The sequence below is a fragment of the Benincasa hispida genome, chromosome 1 (genome assembly GCF_027475165.1).
Source record: "Benincasa hispida cultivar pf3 chromosome 1, pf3_genome.v1.1, whole genome shotgun sequence".
In the NCBI taxonomy this organism is placed as follows: Eukaryota; Viridiplantae; Streptophyta; class Magnoliopsida; order Cucurbitales; family Cucurbitaceae; genus Benincasa; species Benincasa hispida.
Window position 1 is genome coordinate 24,415,333 of NC_143478.1, and position 22,205 is coordinate 24,437,537.

Here is a 22,205-nt window from a genome sequence, read left to right on the forward strand (position 1 = left end):
AAACAGAAGGAAAAATTAAGGTCTGAAGAAAAACCATTACCTTTGAAGAACCTTTTCTTCTCATGTATTCTCTTCTCCAAAATGTCACGAAGAAATCCAAATGGCCATCACCAAAAGTGTTTCCTTTGTATTCTTTAGGATAAGAATCCAAGAAGTTATATGGGCTCTTGGTATTTTGGGAGAGAGGGAGATTGAGAGGAATTGAGAAGGGGAGAGGGTGAGATCCAAAGAAAAATTCTCAGAGAGCTTCTGTATAGTTTTCTGTAAAACTCAAGAGGAAAAAGAAGATCTGTATCCTCAACACCAAAACCATCCCTTGAGATCGTGAGATCATGAGAGAATTAAAGGGAAGGAAGTTATTTCCCTCCCTTTAAAATTCAAAATTAAACTTAATTAATAATAATTAAATATATATATATATATAACTATACGTTATATCATATATAATATATAACCTATGGTTTAATATTGTATCATATACAATATAACCTATAGTTTTAATTTTATCATTAATGGTATTTAGTATAAATCCCATTTATATTAAATTCAATTATATAAATCAAATTCATATAATTAATATTTGAATCATATTCAAATATTTATTTTCTCTCAAATAAACTTTATATTATAATGTATCAAATACATTATAGTAATTATATCATATATAATTAAATTAAATTAATCACATATAATTAATTCTCTCAATGAATTTGAACAATTCAAATTAATTCAAAATTGATTCTCATTAAATCCTTATTGAGCTACAGAGGGGACCTCATGGACCTGTAGCTTGAAACTTCAATGGTATTTGAATAATTAATTAAACTCCTTTAATTAAATTATTCAACATCCATTAACTATCAGACACTCCACTAAAAACCAATAGTTGCACAATTCGCACTATAGATATATTTCTATGTCCATTGGATATAGCCAGTCAACAACGCGATGACCCTTCACAAATTGCTCGTAAGTACAGGTAGGCCAAAATTACCCTTTTTCCCCTGTTGTTACATTTAACTCTTTAAGTACCACTGATCCCTCTAATGAACAATAAGTCATAGTCTAACTATAACCAAACCCCACTCGGGCCTGGAGAGGGTGTGGCGCCACATTGTTCAAGCCCTAGAATCAGTTCTTAAGGGAGCAATTTATCTACTTACCCAGCCTCAAGGAAGAAGTGAATCGGTCTTGTGTAGTTGTGTTCTCAGCTCCCCAATAAGACGAATCCCCAAAATGGTAGGCTCATTGAGTCAGCGATCTGACCACTCTCACCCATAGAAATCAAAGGACCGCCTTCATAGGCAGAAGGTTACAATTCACTCAGAATTCAGGTCATGTCATCTATGGTCATCCTGGTGAAATGTAAGTCTCAATTATGAACGACGTTATATAATGAGACTAGTCATTTCGTGGTCCGGTCTTATACAAACTCCTTTGTATAGAATACATCCACTCACATGTCTCCACATGAATGATCAGGATCAAATCATTTGTAGCACTTTATAATAATTGTAACATCTACAAAGTGGGCCATATTCGTGGTGTCACAAGGATAAGGTATCCAACCATATCCATCTACTACAGACCATTTAGGTTATCTCTTAAGCATGATCCTCCTAGATGTCTCTACATACATGTTTAAGCTACAGATGATAACCTTGGATATTAGTTTATTGGTTTGTGGGTTTAATGCTACTAAATGTCAAATAAAACATCTCATATTTTATTAAATAAATAAAATAGTTGTGCAATATAATTACAAACTACAGGACCCTACGAGATTTAGGGCATCAACCCCAACAATCTCTCACTTGTCCTAAAGCTAGTGGGGTATCCAATATACAAATACACAAAGCAATAAACTAGAGCATAAAACGCGGCCAACACAAAATCTCCCACTTGCTCTAGACTAAATGTGGTCTATCCCGTAGACTCATACTCTACAGGTGATCCTCAAACATCTTAGTCGTGAGAGACTTTGTAAATGGATCGACAACGTTGAGCTCAGAAGCTATCTGTGTGACAATCACATCCCCTTGATGCACAATCTCTCGGATGAGATGATACTTCTGCTCTATATGCTTCCCGCGCTTGTAACTCTGAAGCTCTCAGGAATCAGCCACAACACCACTATTATCACAATAAAGGGTGATGGGCTTTGACATGTCTGGAACCACTTCCAGATCAGTTAGAAATTTCCTCAGCCACGCAGGTTCTTTAGCAGCTTCACAAGCTGCTACGTACTCAGCCTCCATGGTGGAGTCAACAACCCCTTCTTGATGCTCCTCTAGACTATTGCTCCTCCGTTAAGAGTGATTACTGATCCTGATGTGGATTTCCTAAAATTCTTATTAGTCTGAAAACCAGAGTTCATGTATCCATTAAGGATCAAATCCTTAGAACCATACACGAGCATGTAGTCCCTCGTTCTCCATGGATACTTAAGGATGTTTTTAACGCGATCTAGTGATCAAATTCTAGATTAGATTGATATCTACTGACTATCTCCACCACATAGCAGATGTTAGGTCTAGTATATAGCACCGCATACATCAAGTTGCCAACAACCGATGTATAGGAGATGCGTCTCATTTCCTCAACTTATTAAGGTGTCTTAGAGCACTGTTCCTTAGACAATATAACTCCATGCCTGAAAGAGAGTAAACCTCTCTTGGAGTTCTGCATTGAAAATTTGACAAGCATCTTGTCAATGTACGATGCTTGAAACAGAGCTAGTGTTTTGTTGTTTCGATCTCTAAAGATCTAAATGCCTAAAACAAACTACTCCTCTCCTAAATGTTTCGTTTGGAATTGGGTCACTAGTCAATTCTTAATTTCAGTCAGTAGACCTACATCATTCTCAATGAGTAGGATATCATCTACATACAACACTAGAAAAGCTACTGAACTGTTGATGATTCTCTTGTAAATACAATGCTCATCAACATTTTGATCAAAACCATAAGATTTGATCACATTATCAAATCTTATAGTCCAAGGTCGAGAAGCTTGCTTCAATCAATAGATGGATCGATTAATCTTGCAAACCTTTTGCTCTTGACCTTGGGTTATGAATCCCTTAGGCTACTCCATATAAATGGTCTCTTTAAGATTGCCATTTAGAAAGGCAGTTTTAACGTCCATTTTCCAGATCTCATAGTCATAATATGAGACAATGGATAGGAGGATCTGGATAGACTTCAATATGGCAACAGGTAAAAAAATCTCCTCATAGTCGATCCCTCAACTTGGGTATAACCCTTTGCCACAAGTCTAGCTTTGAATGTTTTCACATTCCCAGTAACACCTCATTTTCTCTTGTAGACCCATTTGCAACCTATAGGGTTAACACCATCATGTTGATCTACAAGATCCCAAACAGAATTGAAGTATATAGCCAACATTTCGAGGTCTATAGTTGTGATCCGCTCATCTTTGACAACATCCTCCATTGTCTTCTTGTAAATATTTCGAGGTCTACAGGATTTTTGTTAAACCCATATAATGGATAGGTGGGTTCGCAACACTTACACTACGTCGAGTTTCCCTCAACACTTGAAGTGGATTTGACTTACTAGATTAACCAACTTCAACAACTCTTGTTGAAGTGTTGGGTTCTTCAACAACTCTTGTTGAAGGTTCAATAGTTTCCTTGTAAAATTCATTCAACACAATCTTACTGTAGAGCTTATGCTCCCTTATGTGGTCCTCTTCTAGAAATGTAATGTTTTTCTACACAAACACTTTATTTTCTTTAGGATCATAGAACTAACCACCTTTCATTCCTTTAGGGTAGCCTACAAATAAGCACAATTTTGAATAAGGTTTCAGTTTCTTAGGATTTGCCTTAAGCATATATGTTAGGTAACCCTAGATCCTAAAATGGTGTAAACTAACTTTTAGACCATTCCATAATTCCAAAGGTGTTCCCATAACACTCTTGAATAGAACACAGTTCAAAATATAAGTTGCTATCTGTATAACCCTAAAACGAGTCCAGTAGGGAAGCATAACTCATCATAGACTGAACCATGTCCAACAGGGTTCGCTTTCTCTTTTCTAATACATAATTCTGTTGAGGTGTACCAAATGTTGAGAGTTGGAATACAATTCCATGTTCTATCAAATAGTTCTCGAATGTAAGATCCAAAAACTCTCCACTTTGATCATATCGAAATGTCTTAATTGTTTTATTTAATGCATTTTCAATTTCTGCCTTAAGCTCTTTGAACTTTTAAAAAGCTTCAGACTTTTGTTGCATTAAATAAGCATAACCATATCTTGAATAATCATAAGTAAAAGTTATGAAATATTCAAACCCTTCTCTTACTCTAACATTCATCGGACCACAAAGGTCTAAATGTAAATCCTCTAAGGGTTCTTTGGCCCTATGACCTTTTTTAGTAAAAGATCTTTTAGTCATTTTGCCTTTAAGGCATGACTCACACACAGGTAAAGAATTGAAGTCCATTCTTAACCAATCTCTCAATCCTATTGAGATTGATGTGTCCTAACCTTAGGTGCCAAAGATGGGCATTTTCTTTATGAGAAATTTTAAGTCTTTTATTTTAAGTTAACACAGTTTTAAACATTTTAGTATTTAGGAGGTCTTTAGTTGCTAACGGTTTTAGCATAAATAAATTATTCTCAAGATTAGCACAACAAATGAATACTTCATTCTTGTAAACAAACACTTTATTTACTTGAAAATTTAGAGAGTAATGTTGTTCAAGAAGACATTTTATAGATACCAGGTTCCTTTTTAAGCCTGAAACTATGTATACATTATCTAATAAAATATAAGATTTTTAAGCAGAGTCTAAGCCCTCCCACTGCCATAGCTGAGACGACGTGCCCAATTCCAAATGCATCTTCATCTCCTCAGCTTCTAGTTTCTGCTAGGAATTAATTCCCTGAAATGAAGAACAAACATGGTTAGTGACGCCTGAAGTAAAACTATAGGTTATATTGTATGTGATACAATATTAAATATATATATATATATATATATATATAACACTATAGGTTATATCACATTAAAAATATAACCTATGGTTTACTTCTCACATTAAAAATATATATTTAATATTGTATCACATACAATATAACCTATAGTTTTACTTCTCTCATCAATGGTATTTAATACAAATCCCATCTATATTAAATTTAATCAATTCACATAATTTATATTTGAATCATATTCAATTATTTATTTTCTCTCAAATAAACTTTATATTATAATGTATTAAATACATTATAGTAATTATATCATATATAATTAAATTAAATAAATTATATCACATATAATTAATTCTCTCAGTTAATTTGAACAATTCAAATTAATCCAAAATTGATTCTCAATTAATTCTTATTGAGCTACAGAGGGGACCTCTAGATTAAAGCTCCAATGTTACTTGAATAATTAATTAAATTATTCAACATCTATTAACTGTCAGGCACTCCACTAAAGACCGACAGCTGCACTCTTCGCATTACAGATATATTTCTATGTCCATTGGATATAACCAGTCAATAGTGCGATGACCCTTCACAAATTGCTCGTAAGTATAGCTGGACCAAAATTACCGTTCTACTTCTATAGTTACATCTAACTCCTTAAGTACCACTGAGCCCTCTAATGAATAATAAATCATAGTCCAACTATGACTAAACCCCTCTCGAGCTAGGAGAGGGTGTGATGCCACATTGTTCAAGCCCCGGAATCAGCTCTTAAGGGAGCAATTTATCTACTTACCCCAATCTTGGGGAAGAAGTGAATTCCGTCTCATGTTGTTATGTTCCCAGCTCCCCAATTAGACGAATCCCAAAATAGTAGGCCTATTGAGTCAGTGATCTGGCCACTCTCACCCGTATAAATCAAAGGATCACCTTTATAAGCAAGAGTTCACAACTCACTCAGGATTCAGGTCATGTCACCTATGGTCATCCTGGTGAAATGTTAGTCTCTATTATGAACGACGTTATTGTGACACCCCCTCCCGAGCCTTGTCCCCCAGACCCGAAAGAAGATGTGAGGACAACTGATATCACCCTTGTGATATCAATTGCCTAACTTTCATCACTATAGATAGCTAATATGTATGAATCTTAATTAATTTTTAAGAACAGTTACAAAGGTTCATACTATTACACAACATTAGCTTTAACAATCCTAATGAATTTCAAAGATAACCCAATCCGAGTCTCGCTCTGTGAGAGAGTAGTAGTTCCGACCTTAGGTGGCTTTTTCCAGAACGTCCTGCTTCCACTACCTGGGGAAGGGGGGGAATAAAACAATGGAAAACGTGAGCTAACAAGCCTAGTGAGTAGCACATCTTAAATGAAAATAAGTTTTATTTTAGGAAAAAAATTTTGGGAAACCAATTTTACACTCAAGCAATCATCACATATAAGGATGTAACCCTCCCAGCCTAGTAACTGGATATCCTTGACATGATCATGTATTTCTCTGAGTATTCACATGAATTCTTGATATGAATGATGTGGAAACAATTCCAGTGCTCTTTTAGCCCACCAAATGTGCACATGTCGACAATATCCCATTAGACGTCTATAGACACACTAACAATTTTTCAGGATACAATCCCAATTTCCAATGCAAATCACAACAAGCAATATAACAAGAATCACATCAACCAATACATTTCCTGATCATGCCTATTTTCCAAGCTTTATATATATATATATATATATATATATATATATATATATATATATATATATATATATGAAAATAATTAAACCACTCACAGTCCTATTGTTATTTCCTCAAAAATTCTCCTAGAATAACTCCTGATCCAGATTCCTTGAATTCCACCTCTTTTCGAATAAATTCCAAATTTGTTTAGAGTTCCTCCAATAATTCTATTTTAGTCTTATAAGTAACTTTAAAGTAAAATAATCAGCTTACCGTCTTCAAAATACCCAAAAATAAGCTTAACTTTTCGAACACGGTTTATTGAGGTTATTTTTCAGCTGGCGGGCATTGTGGTTGTAGGGTTGGGCGTCGTAGTGAGCAGAAAGGTGCTGCTGGGTGTCAGGCCTCGCACAGGGTGGGTGTGACACAGTGTTGGGTGTGGCACGATGCTGGGCAATCGCACGTACGAGGGCTAGGCGGTGTGACTCGTGCAAGCATTCGCTGGGGCGCTCAGCCGCGTGATTGTGCGTGTTGACGGGCGTTCGTGCGCCTGGCAATGGGGCACGCGCATATGCACTGGGCATCCGGTTGAGGGCGCTGGCGCCTACCCTATGTGTCTAGCTGGCCTTTTGTCTTCCAACACAGATTCCTCCCGCTTCACAACTCTAAACTTAATGGCAGCCTAGGGTCACCAACTACACTCTCTTCTGGACATTCTCACACTAATCTCACTTAATTTGCACGAGTAATTTTTTAGAACTAACTCTCAAAGTTTCCCTATCTATAGGTGTCAAAAGTCGGCCAATTCTTGACACTCCACCTTCTTGCATGTCCAGATACCTTCTCCTTGCATTGCCAATGCCTCCCCTTGACACCTCAACCCTGAAGTGTCCTCATCTCCTTAGGCCAACACACATCCTCCCCTTTGCATGTCTCCTTGTGCATCCACCTCACCCTTGTTTAAGCTCAAATCACCCTTGGTTAGCCATTTGTCCAAATTAGCTATTAATCTAACCTTGCTCTCCAAGCCATTCCTTGTCAACGCATTATTGGGTTTTGTGTCCTAAAACTCTTGGTTTGTAAACAATAGAACTTATTCTGAAAATTCAATAAAATTTTTATTGAATATATTGTTTTTTTAGAAATCCAATAAACCTAAGTCTCTTGACTATTGCATGAGTACTTAACTTCATGTGGAGACATACAAGTGGTTCAGGTCCGATTAAATAGTTAAAATGATCTATAGTATATGAATAAGATTGGGTACCTTATTCTGGTAACACTATTGGATGCGCCTTACTCTGTAGTTGTATAGAGAGTTGTAAAGTGCTACAAACGAAGTGATCCTAATTCGTTCATGTTGGGACATGAGAAGTGGAGATGTCCTGTGCAAATGAGTTTTGTGCAAGATCGAACCATGAAACCAGTCACTCTTACTTTATAACGCTGTTTACTATTTAAGACTAACTATTTCAAAGTGATGACCTAAGTAACTTGACCTTAATCCTGAGCTAACTATGAACCCCTATTTGTTCGGGATTATCCTTTGATCTACAAATGGTGAGAGTAGACGAACTGCCTCTGCTCAATAAGCTTGCCATTTTGGGAATAAGAACGGATGAATAGCTGGAAACATAGGGTGCAAGACGAAATTCACTTCTACCCGATTAGGGATAGTAGGAAGGTTGTTCCCTTCAAGTGCTGATTCTGGGTATTGAACAAGAGGCCTCACCCTCTCATTGGCTTGAGAAGGATTCGATTTGTTGATTGGATCACAAATCAATTGTTCATTAGGGAATCAGTGGGACTTAAGGAACATGCGGTAATTTTGGGGATAAAATAAAGATTCGACCCAACCGTTATTATGAGCAACCTGTGAAGGATTAACTTACTAATCATGGTTATATCGAGTGGACATAATATATCTACAGTGAGGGGAGTTCAGTTATGGGCTTTAGTGGAATCACCCGTTAGTTAACGAATGGAGGCTAGATTGGTCTAATGAGTTTAGTCGATTAATCTCGGATCGTTGGAGCCCATGATCTGTAGGTCCGCGAGGTCCCCCTACTAGCTCGTAAATGGATTAGCTCTAGAATAGCATGATAAGTTAATTTTAAGTGTCCAAACTAGAATTAAATAAAATTGGAGAAATAGTATTTAAATATGATTTAAATATTTGAAGATGGAATTGTGTAAAAATTAATTTAATATTTGAAATTAAATTAATTAAAATTATTTAAATTGTTTAAATAATTATTTATTAATTTTATTAAGAAAATTAATTTTGTAAAATTAACAATATTTTCAATTTTATTAAATAAAATTGATTTATGAAATCAATTTTGTTAAAATTGAAAAAGAGGAAAAATCACAAAGTTGGAAAATGGTTTTTCCATTGTCTTCATGTAGTAGCTCACTAACAACCCACTTAAAATCTCCATTAATTCCAAGCATGAGCTACACCTCATGCAGTAAATCTCTTTGCATGAATGTCTACAATATATTGAAGAGATTGGAGTGTTTTGAAGGTAATGCAACTGAACAAATTTTTCAGAAAAATTCGTGAGAGAAGAAACTGTTCTTTTGCTGGGTTGTTGCTATGAGTTTCTCCAAATTTCCTTAATTCTAGCTTATTTTGAGTCCCACTACTCAATCTAGAGCACCAAGAGGATAGTAGGGAAGATTTTGGGGGTGATCTACAACAAGATTGAGAGAAGATTTGCAGCTAAATTCGAGCTTAGAGGAAGTTCTTCAAAGGTATGTCATGAAACCCATTTATTTCTGTTGAAGCATGTTTTCTTTTCTGCCAAAATTAATGAATTAGAGTGTGGATCCTGGTAACTTCCGCTACGCATTCCTTCCAACAACTGGTATCAGAGCATCTTTATAAGCATTCAATTCAGTTTAATTTTGGTTTGGTGGGTGTTTTACATGAAAATATGAAACTATTGTACTAATATGGTTTTTTGAGTTTTGGCTTTTAATTTCTTTTTGATTTCTTATTTAAATTTGTAATTGGCTCTTGTTTGATGAGCTTATATAATTTATTTGGAGTCATTAGAGTTGAAATTAAGTTATAAATCGAAGAAACAAGCGAAGAGGCCGAGTTGCAGGTTCCAGAAAATCAGCCCCTGTTCATATCGTCATTGAGCTTCAATAGCTAAACGATCATTTAGCTTCATGCTTTAGATGATATGAAGAAAAGCTAAGCGATTGTGTAGCTTCGTGCATTGATCATTGAGGTGTTGTGCACTAGATGATTGTGTACATGCGGGAGCTAAGCGATGTGTTATATTGCTATAAGATGACACTTCACGACCGTGTAGCTTTGGGTGGGAGCTAAGCGATGTGGTGAAGAGCTATATGATAGCGCTGCACGATCGCTTACCATGATCATTTACCTTTGATCGGGAGCTAAACAATGAGGTGAGATGCTAAGCGATAGCACTATGCGATCGTTTACCTCTATGCAGTAGCTAAGCGATGCATCAAGATGCTAAGAGATAGCACTACGCGATCGCTTACCTATGTGCGGCAGCTGGGCAATGCATTGAATTCTATATGATAACACTAAGCGATCGCTTACCTTGCACACACGCAAAACGATCGACTTCAGGTGCTAGACGATGGCGCTAAGCAATCGTGTAGTAATTTTTCGTGCTAAACAATGGAGCTACGCAATAGTGTTGGACACTAAGCGATTGTAAAGAGTCCTTCGGTACTAGACGATGACACTATGCAATAGAAGGCAAACACTACACGATCGTGTAGTTTGATCAGGAGCTATGCGATAGTTGCTACACGATCACGCAAACACTAAACAATCAAGCAACATGCATGACGATGCTCGTCATTGCTAAACGATGAGACTCAGCGAGATGTTGAGCAAGAGCGAGAGCTACCGGTTCAACGGTTCTCTTGAGGTCCGGTCTGGTTCAGCCTCGAATGATTTTTGGCTGGTCCGGTTCAGACTTGGCTGGTCTAGTTCAAACGGTTCGGGTTAGCTACTTGAGTTCGTTTTGGAATGGTTCGAGCGGTCCGTAAGTGGTTCAGAAGTTGTTTTTGTAATAATTAGGTTTTGTTTGCTTTTTTTGCCAAGACTAAAGCCATATCAGTTAGAGTTTAATTATTTATGCATGTGATGTATGTTATAATTAAATAAATTTTGTATGTGTATACAGTATGCCATGTAGATTTAAAATCCCACCATAGAAAGCATGTTACATGCATTGAAAGTATGTTATAAAATGTTATAATATATATACTATGCATGTTAGGGTTTCTTTTATTTAATATAATAGTTATATTAGATATTGAATGCCTTTGTTGTTTGTCGTGGATGTTTAATATGTCTAAAATTTTATAAGCTGTTATAAAATTGGGTTAGACGTTTAAAATCCATAGCAAAGAACAGCTGCATGCTCACTTAGGTTAACCACTTGTTTTAATAGTTAAAATAGGTTGTTAAACTTGTAAAACTAGGGTTACAAAGTCAACCGGTATATATCCTGTCGAAGTTTGGGGGTACTTAAGTTGACGGTCTACGGAACACCTCCTACCTGGGGATTATAGCCGAATTATTGAGCATTTGTAACCGATTTTATGAGCATTCGTGAGTGGTGTGAGTTAATAAAAACGATTTATCACCTAGACATCGTAGGTTTAAAATCCATTTATAAGTGTTATACTTGGATAAACCACCTAGACTTAGGGTTGTTTTTATTAGCCGAAAAGAACCTAAGTATAAATATATCCAAACATTTTGAACACTTCAGTGGGAGAATAAAAGTTATTAGCTCTCACGTCCTCAACAATTCACACCGTGAGATCCATGCTCGGCTTCTTGTCGATTTTACCTCAACTGCTCCATTTGGAAAGTGTTTGCATGGGTCAATAACAAGGTGAATGGGGAAGTCGTTCATAGTACGTGGGTAAAGGAAATGTGTCAAATTGTCCTACGGTCTCCTCCATTATTCTGAACTGTGAGATTCTTATGTTGCGCCAGCTGTCGTTTTTAGGCGACACTAGCTAGTTGTTAACCGCGGCAATCCCTTCGGAGGGTTGTAACATAGGATTCAGAACAACCTAGGCTTCAGTAAAATGAATAGGGTTTTATAGTTCCGTCTTGGGTATTAGTTTTCTATTTCAGAAGCATACTCTTACCATTCTATAAGATCTGAAAATGGCGGATCTACACTTACAAGACTTACTAAGTGTTAGTAATGATCTTGACCGAAAACGATAACTAAATGACTATCGGAATATGAGTTATTTTGGTGATAGTATGTGGTCAAGAACTGTCTTGCTTTTGTGAAGGAATTCTTGACTGCCTCTCGGTAGCAATTGTTCTAAATCACTTAAGTACCATTAAAAAAATAATGATTATGAGAACATTATCACTTTGCTAAAACTTGATTGGATTTAAAAACAATTCACTTATAAAATTTGTTTATAATTTCAAAATGACGAGTTCAATTATACAATTGTTGGCTTCGGACAAACTGATCAGGGATAACTATGTCACATGGAAATCGAATTTGAACACAATACTTACGATAGACGATTTGAGATTTTTCTTAACGGAGGAATGTCCTCTCATTCCTAGCTCTAATTCCAACTGAACTGTTTGGGAAGCGTTTGATAGATGGATCAAGACAAATGATAAAGCCCGTGCTTATATCCTTGCCAGCCTGTCTGACGTTTTGGCGAAAAAACACGAGGATATGAGTACTGCCCAAGAGATTATGGAATCTCTGAGAAGGATGTTTGGACAACCGTCCTTAACCCTGAGGCATGATGCTATCAAATAAATTTACAATAGTCGCATAGAAGAGGGGACCAACGTTCCTGAACATGTCCTGGACATGATGGTCCACTTTAATGTGGCTGAAGTAAACAACGCTATGATGGACGAGAGATGCCAAGTTGGTTTTATTCTAGAATCTCTTCTGAAGAGTTTTATGCAATTTTGTACGAATGCATTGATGAATAAAATTGAATACAACTGGACAACTCTACTGAATGAGCTACAAGCTTTCCAGACTATGTTGAGAACTAAGGGTTTGGAACCAAAAGTAAATGTTGTTTCTGCTGAGAAGAGAGGAACATCCTCCAAGCCTGATGTTGCCTCCTCTTCGAAGAAAGACAAAGGGAAAGGGAAGAAGAAGCATGCTAGCAAGAAAAGCAAGAAAACCGCTACAGAGAAAGGGAAATGTTTCCACTGCAACGAACAAGTGCAATGGAAGAGAAATTGCCCTAAATATCTTGCTGAGAAGAAAGCAGAGAAAGCTAAACATGAAACTTAGTACCTGAAGGCCGCTTACTCAACTTGACTAGTAGGAGAAGTTGTTGTTTGTTGATATTACTTGCTTTTGGAAATCTTGTAATGAACATATTGTACTTTTTTTTTTTTAATGAAATGTTCATTTTTAGAAAATATGTTTGTTCTATCTCATAACAACTTCTGTTAAGAATAAAATTGTTAAAATCCATTTGCAAATATTCAAATATTTAACGGCTAAGATCAAAGTATAATAAATTTAAAGATTTCTAGATCTGACCGTTAACAAGAGTTGTTAAGGCGGGTCAGATGCATTTTAATCAAAGAGTTGAGAGTACCTCAATGTAGTGAGAAGAAAGTGTACTTCCTGGCCATTATTGAGAATTAGATGCATTCCCCATATAGTTTAATAAGAAGCCTATTGTACACTAATATGTTTACAATGATTCCCTTGGCTAAAGTGTTTGAGAATCACCTAGTGAGACTAAAAATACTAGAGGTAGATAATCTAGGGCAAGTAGGAGAAATATTGGATATGAGATACCGAATGGTAAAACCATGGGTATGGGATGCCCTAGTTTATTGTATTTCTCTATAAAACTTATAAACTTAGTCTTATGTATCAGTTATATAAGTTACCACTAGAGTTTTAGTCCAAGTGGGAGTTTGTTAGGTTTTATGTCCTAAAACTCGCTGTTTATAAACAATATCTGAAAATTCAATAAAGTTGTTATTGAATATATTGTTTTTTAGAAATCCAATAAACCTAAGTCCCTTGACTATTGCATGAGTACTTGAACTTTATGTGGAGACATACAAGTGGATCAGGTTCGAGCAAATAGTCAAAATGATCTATAGAATATGAATAAGGCTGGGTACCTTATTCTGGTAATACTGTTGGATGCGACCTACTCTGTAGTTGTTACAAAGAGTTGTACAATGCTACAAACGAAGTGATCCTAATTCGTTCATTTTGGGACATGAGGAGTGGGGGTGTCTTGTGCAAATGAGTTTTGTGCAAGATCGGACCACGAAACTAGTCACTCTTACTTTATAACGCTGTTTACTATTTAAGACTGACTATTTCAAAGCGATAACCTAGGTAACTTGACCTTAATCCTAAGCGATGATCTAGGTAATGAAAAGGTGAGAACTTCTGTTTGTTCGAGATTATCCTTTGATCTACAAACGGTGAGAGTAGACGAACTGCCTCTGCTCAATAAGCTGACCATTTTGGGGATAAGACCGAATGAATAGCTAGAAACATAGGGTGCAAGATAGAATTCACTCCTACCCGATTAGGGATAGTAGAAAGTTTGTTCCCTTCAAGTGCTGATTCTGGGTCTTGAACAAGAGTTCTCACCTTTTCATTGGCCTGAAAGGGATTCGATTTTTTGATTGAATCACAAATCAATTGTTCATTAGGGGATCATTGGGACTTAAAGAACAAGAGGTAATTTCAGGGGTAAAATAGAAATTCGACCCAGCCGTTATTACAAGCAACCTGTGAAGGGTTAACTTACTAATCATGGTTATATCGAGTGGACATAATATATCTACAGTGAGGAGAGTTCAGCTATGGGCTTTAGTGGAATCACTCATTAGTTATCGAATGAGGGTTAGATCGGTCTAATGAGTTTAGCCGATTAATCTCGGATCGTTGGAGCCCATGATCTGTAGGTCCGCGAGGTCCCCCTACTAACTTGTAAATGGATTAGCTCTAAAATAGCGTGACAAGTTAATTTGAAGTGTTCAAATTAGAATTAAATGAAACTGGAGAAATAATTTTTAAATATGATTTAAATATTTGAAAATGGATTGTGTAGAAATTAATTTAATATTTTATATTAAATTAATTAGAATTATTTTAAATTGATTAAATAATTATTTATTAATTTTATTAAGAAATTTAATTTATGAAATTAATTTTTTAAAATTAATAATATTTTCAATTTTGTTAAATAAAATTGATTTATGAAATCAATTCTGTTAAAATTGAAAAAGAGAAAAAATCACAAAGTTGGAAAATGGGTTTTTCCATTGTCTTCATGTAGTAGCTCACTAACAACCCACTTAAAATCTTCATTAACTCCAAGCATGAGTTGTACCTCATGCAGTAAATCTCTTTGCATGAATGTTTGCAATATATTGAAGAGATTGGAATGTTTTAAAGGTCAAACCGAACAAATTTTTCAGAAAAATTCATGAGAGAAGAAGCTATTCTTCTGCTGGGTGTTTGCTATGAGTTTCTCCAAATTCCCTTAATTCCAGCTTATTTTGAGTCCCACTACTCAATCTAGAGCACCAAGAGGATAGTAGGGAAGATTTTGGGGTGATCTACAACAAGATTGAGAGGAGATTTGCAGCTGAATTCGAGCTTAGAGGAAGTTCTTCAAAGGTATGTCATGAAACCCATTTATTTCTGTTGAAGCATGTTTTATTTTCTACCAAAATTAATGAATTAGAGTGCTTACGAATCCTGGTAACTTCCGTTGTGCATTGGTACCTTCCAACACGCATATCCCATCCTATGGCCGCATGGCCTTCTCCAATGCATGACTCTTCCTTACACCCATACTAACCTCAAGACCATCACATTTCTCCTTAGTCTCACACTTCTTCCCAGCATGCTCTCCTTGGCGCTTATCCTCTTTAGCCAACACATCTCCTCATGTGCTCATCATCCACACTTAGGCCATTGCATTGTCTCTTCATCGCATGCCAACGCAATCCAACGCAAAGTCTCTTCACCTAGGCCATCCTTGTCGCATGTGTCCATGAGGCCTCAATATGGGCTTAGTCATCACATGGCTTCATCGCAAGGAACTTGTCTCGCCCTTCACATGCGTTTCACTAACCTTGAATCATTTGGTTGCCACACACCCTACCATTTCTAGCACATGGAAAGGGCTCGACCACCATCTATTCACACATAACCTCAAAAAATCCCTTGGGGTCGCATCCCTCATGCATTTACTAACCTTAACACCTTCCCTCTACCCTTAACCAACAATCTAAACTCCCCAAATGACAAGATCATTGCCTAAACTCCAAATGAAAAAGTCATTGCTTCCCAAGCCTTCACCCAACACATGGTTCCCACACTTAGCCAAACTTTTGTCCTCTTTACTCCACTTACCTACAACATATGTTTTAGTCTTTAAAATCTAGTTTTCAACACTTAAGTCATTTTCCTCCACTTCTATTCCTCTTTAAACATCCTACTATCAGAGTTCTACCTAATTTACTTAGATGAAATTTCGAGGGTTTATAGTTATATAATGAGTCTGGTAATTTCTGATGGGATGAAAACCTTAATCACAGTGGAAGCAAAAACACAGAACCCAAATGTGTTTAAAATTGGTATTTGAAACAGAATAATTTTGTATTGGAATAAAACAGGAAAAATAGATGAAGCATGCAATTCCAAAAAACCTAATTATATAGGGTAAAAAAAAAAACCTACATTGCAAACCTTTTAGGAATTCTACGAAATTTGTACGAATTGGGAATGGGCACCACGACTTGAAGTTCTCCCTATTATTGCAAGGAAATTGAGGAGATGAGAATTGTAGGATTCTTTTTTTTTTTTTTTTTTTTTTTGGAATTGGGAGGAAGAATGAAGAAAAAATGCAGAGAATTTTCTCATCGATCAAAATTGAACTTCACTGCCCTTTTTTTCCTTTTGTTTTGATATAGAGAGAATGAGAAAGAGGTCTCTAGTAACTCCCTTACATGGGGGATAGCATTTTATTTAATTAAAATTAAATAAATAAAAACCAATAACCATTTAAATCATATTTAAATGGTTCCCTCTCACATAACCTATAGTGTTAATGTGCATTAGTTTTAACCTATAGTTTTGATTTAATCAATTTAATTAAATTCAAAATTCAATAAAATTCAATAATTAATTAATTCTCCAATTAATTAATCATCCAATTAAATATCACATATTTAATTTAATTTTCCATTTGAATCATATTCAAATATATTTCTCTTATTTAACATATAGTTTTGATGCGTATCCAATGCACATTATTTTTAACATATAGTTTTTAATATGAACCTTATTCATATTAAATTAATATTTAAACTCCTTTTAAATATTTCGTTCTCTCATTTATTAATTTTTAATCATATCCCAAAATAATAATAAAGTCTAAAATTAAACTTTATATTAAAATGTATCAACATATATTAAAAAATTCCCAATTTTGAATTTGAACACTTCAAATTCAATTTAATGACAAATTACCTTAATACCCTTTACAAGCTAGGAAGGGGGCCTAATAGACCTGTAAGTCAGAAGCTCCAACAATGTGAGATTAGTTGGCTGAACTCATTAACCAAATTAATCAATATTCGTTAACTGTGGGCACACTCCACTAAAGACCCACAACTGCACTCTTCTCACTACAGATATGTTTCTGTGTCCACGGATATAAACCAATAATAGCAAGTTAGTCCTTAACGAGTGTTCGTAACGCCAGTTGAGTCAAATTACCATTTTACCCCTAGGTAACCTCTACATCCTTAAGTACCAGTGTTCCTCTAGTGAACAACCTATTTATGGTCCAACCATTAAACAAAAACCTCTCTCGGGCTATTGAGAGGATAGGACCCTTTGTTCAAGTCCCGGAGACATCACTTAAGGGAATACTCATCTACTTACCATAAAGTCGGGAAGGAGTGAAATCCATCTTGTATGATTATGTTCCCAACTATCCACTCGGTTTTATCCCTAAAATGGTAGGCATATTAAGTCGGCGAACTGACCATTCTCACTATACAAATCAAGGATAATCCCTCGTGAAGAGTAGTTCATAATATACTCAAGAGTAAGACTAAGTTTCCTAGGTCATCCTATTGAAATAGAAACCTAACTAGTCAACGAATTACATCTAGTGGTTACTATTTTGCGATCCGATCTTGTACAAACTCATTGCCCAGGATACCTCCGCTCGTGTGTCTTCTACACGAATGCGTTAGATCACTATGTTTGTATCAAATACAAAGTGGGCCGTATCCATAGTGTTACCAGGATAAGGTACCCGACCTTACCCCTATACTATAGTCCCTTTAGGCTGTATCTTGAACATTGATCCCTATATGTCTCTACATACAGTTCAAGACTCATAAGACAGCGTAGGATGTTAGTTTATTGGATTTTAGGAATAATAAGACAATATTAAATAAAACATAAATAACACTTATTGAGAAAAACATCAATAACTATTTATTAATGACGGTCATTTAATTACATTCACTATCCATGAGTTAGGCATAAAACTCAACAATTTCATGGTTTGGTTTTATACAAACTCCTTTGTATATAATATCCTCGCTTACATGTCTTTACATGAATGATCAGGATAAGGTATTCAATCTTATCCATCTACTACAGATTATTTAGGTTATCACTTAAACATGATTCACCTGTATGTCTTTACATACATGTTTAAGCTACATATGATAACCTTGGATGTTAGTTTATTGGTTTGTGGGTTTAATGCTACTAGTTTATTGGTTTGTGGGTTTAATGCTACTAAATCTCAAAATAAAATATCTTATATTTTTATTAAATAAATACTACAATACAATTACAAACTACAGGACCCTATAAGATCTAGGTCATCAACCCCACCAACCATTGAGAAAAACTGATTGGGGCAAAAACTAAAGCAACCCTATCCATTTCTGGGGTTTGAAGTAAAAAATCATACAAATGCCATCCATAAGGGGACACAAGTAAAGATGCCTCGAGGTCGAGCATGAAACTTTACTACAAACTAATGAGAGAAACCGTAGGATGTGTTGACACACGTCCTGCTCTCACTTACTATAAACACTCTCTCCATTCGCCTTGATATTGACCTATACAAACACCATCCGTAGGAGGACACAAGCAAAGGTACCTCGAGGCCAGGTATAGATCTCACACACTTTTAGGGAGAAACATGAAAAGGTAAAATGAAGTATCAAATACCCCATTTTCCTTCCACTGAGTGTTTTACCTAGAGTTATTTGATTTGGGAAAATTCGGTTACTGATTTTAATTAAGTGATTGTTTAATTTGCCCAAAAGTAACACTTACTTTGGTTAAAAAACTTTGATTAATATTTATTAAACACTTTAATAAACCTCAATTTGCATGCTTGTAGAAAATCTATCTAATTCACCTTTCGAGGTAAGTTCCTAGGCAGACATGTTATGTCTCCATCAACTTAAATATCCCAGCCTAGACAGAACTAGCCTTAGACAAAAGGTCCCTTACAGATACATTTGCTACAAATTTAATATTTTAATTAAGTACCAATTCAATCCTTTTAGACTAATTAAAATATTGTACTTGATTTCTAATCGTATTAAAAATGTGATCTTAGGTCTATGTGAATCATATTTTAAAACTAGTTTAAAAAATGATTTTAATCTAAGGTTTGCATGCAACTGCAAATTATTGATTTTAATTTCTAATTTCATTTAATTATAATTTTTATAAAATAAATTAAAACCATACAATTGCATTTATTGATACACTTAGTAAAAATATAAGAATTGTAAAATTACCTAAAATTACTTAGTAAAAATGTAACAATTCTACAAAGTGGGTCATACTCATAGTGTCACCAGGATAAGATATCTAACCTTATCCATCTACTACAGACCATTTAGGTTATCACTTAAACATGATCCATATGTATGTCTCTACATACATGTTTAAGCTACAAAGATAACCTTGGATGTTAGTTTATTGGTTTATGGTTAATGAAACTAATTTTGAAATAAAACATCACATATTTTATTACACAAATAAAATGTTTGTACATTACATCTACAAACAATAGAACCCTACAAGATTTAGGGCATCAACCCACACAGTCTCGACACTCCGAGATGGAGTTTTCACACGATTCAGCTTCGATTCGTGCATGGTTCGTGGTCTGCTGGTCCGGTTCAGTTCGTGGTTTCTCTAGTTCAAGCTAGTTGGGTTCTTCTTGACCAGTTCATGTTGGTTTGAGCTGTCTGCGGTTTGGTTCGAGCGGTTCAAGGACCGATTCACCTATTTCGAACCGGATGGATATTTATTTTGTAATAGTTAAATTGAAATTTCCTCTTAGGTGTCCAATCCCGGTCCGTTATTTACTTTTATTTTATACATGTGATGAATGAATTTTATTTATATTTATATGCCATAAAGTATGTCATATAGTATAAAATCCCACCCTAGGTTATACATTTAATTTCATGCATCATATTATAAATGTTATAATTTTAGATGCATGATTTAATTTTACAGCATGCTCATGCATCATATAATATAAATGTTATAATATATGCATACATGCATTAATAGCATATCCATGCATCATTTATATTATAATTGTTATAATATATGGTTCAATGGATGTATAGATGTATGCTATAGCTTGTTTCATTACCTTATTATATAGATGTTATATATGTTAGTAATGAAATAAAATTGCATGAAGCAAGACACTACCTTCGTTAATTTATAAATGTTATAATTTACTGAAGTATGTCAAAGCATGCAATGTATGTTTTAATTTGTTTCATTTGTTTATAATTGTTATAACAAAATAAAATTATAAATCAAAATCTATAATTAAGAGTTGCATGCAAACCTTAGGTTAAAATCATTTTTAAAAACATGATTCAGATATACCTAAGATCACATTTCTAATGAGATTAGAAACATAAGTTTATGTCGGGAATGTCCTTAACTCGCAGTTCGTAAATCATGTTGACATATTCTATTTTATCAATAAAATATTATTGAGTATTTTATTCAATAAAGTTGTTGATATTGCATTCGATTATGAAAATCCAATAAACAAATTCAAGGCTATAGTATGAATATTTTAAACATTATATGGTGACATCAATGAATCCTATCCCTCCTTCGACCGATTTTTCGCCACCTTCAGCCTGTTTTTTTAGCAATATTTCTACGAATATTTCGACGCCCTCTATCCTGCCGATTGATTTTACCAATTTCAGTCAAGAATCCTTTTCTATTTCCCATAATAATCCTTACATTCTTCTCATAGCAATATCTCCAACCTTGTTCTTGTCACCGAGCCTTTCATAGACACCAATTATGTTACCTGGAGTTGTTCGATGATTCTTGCCTTGTCGATTCGCAACAAATTAGGTTTCATCGATGGATCTATCATTCAACCCACAAGTGATCTACTTCCTCTTTGGATTCGAAATAATAATGTCGTGATTGCCTGGATCTTAAACTCTGTTTCGAAGCAAATTTCGTCCAGCATTCTTTTACTAATTCTGCTAGAGAGATTTGGCTTGATCTTCAAGATAGATTTCAGAAAAGGAATGGTCCTCACATTTTTCAGTTAAAACATGGTTTGTCTAATCTAAAACAAGAACAAGATTCAGTAACTATGTATTTTTCCAAGATTAAAAGCTTATAGGATGAATATATTTCTTATCGACCGGGCTGCATATGTGGAAAATGCACTTGTGGTGGTGTTAGATCAACTGATGATTTCATTCAATTTGAATATTTGCTGTGTTTTCTGATGGGTTTAAATGATGAATATAACCATGCTCGTTCCCAAATACTTCTTATGGATCCTCCTCCACCAATCAATAAGGCCTATTCCTTAATTGTTCAAAAAGAACAACATATTTCTGCCTCTGCCCATCCATCCCCTACTGTCACTTTAGCTGTCCACAAGCCTGAAAATAACCCTCAGTCACAACCCAATTACAACCCCAATACTTCATCCAAATAGAACAAGAATAGGCCTGTATGCACATATTGTCATATTTCTGGTCACACCATTGACAAGTGCTATAAATTCCACATTTATTCACCCGGTTATAAGCCAAGAAATAGAACAAATAATCAAGTTCATAAGGTTCCTAATGTTGTCTCTTCTACTTCAAGTTCAGCCATTGATACTAATCCAACAGCACCTACATCCTCTGTCAACCTCACCAATGAAACACTTACTCAATGTCACAATATACTCACCATGCTTCAGTCCAAACTAGCCGTTGTTAAGTTTGACAATGATGCTATTAATTATGTAGCAGATACTTATTCTTCCAACATTCCTTTTGGTGACTGGATTGTTGACTCAGGTGCTTCTACACATATATGTTTTCATAAACATATCTTTGCTGATTTGAAGCCTTTTGCTAGTTCTGTTCTTTTGCCTAACAAAACACACATCCCGGTTCATTATGCCGGCTCACTTGTCCTCTTTGGTCCAT

The 22,205-nt window shown here is 35.3% G+C and overlaps 1 pseudogene; it reads left to right on the forward strand.

Moving 5' to 3' along the window:
* Window positions 1-20,847: 20,847 nt before the first annotated feature.
* Window positions 20,848-21,721, forward strand: LOC150038335 (uncharacterized; annotated as a pseudogene).
* Window positions 21,722-22,205: the final 484 nt, after the last annotated feature.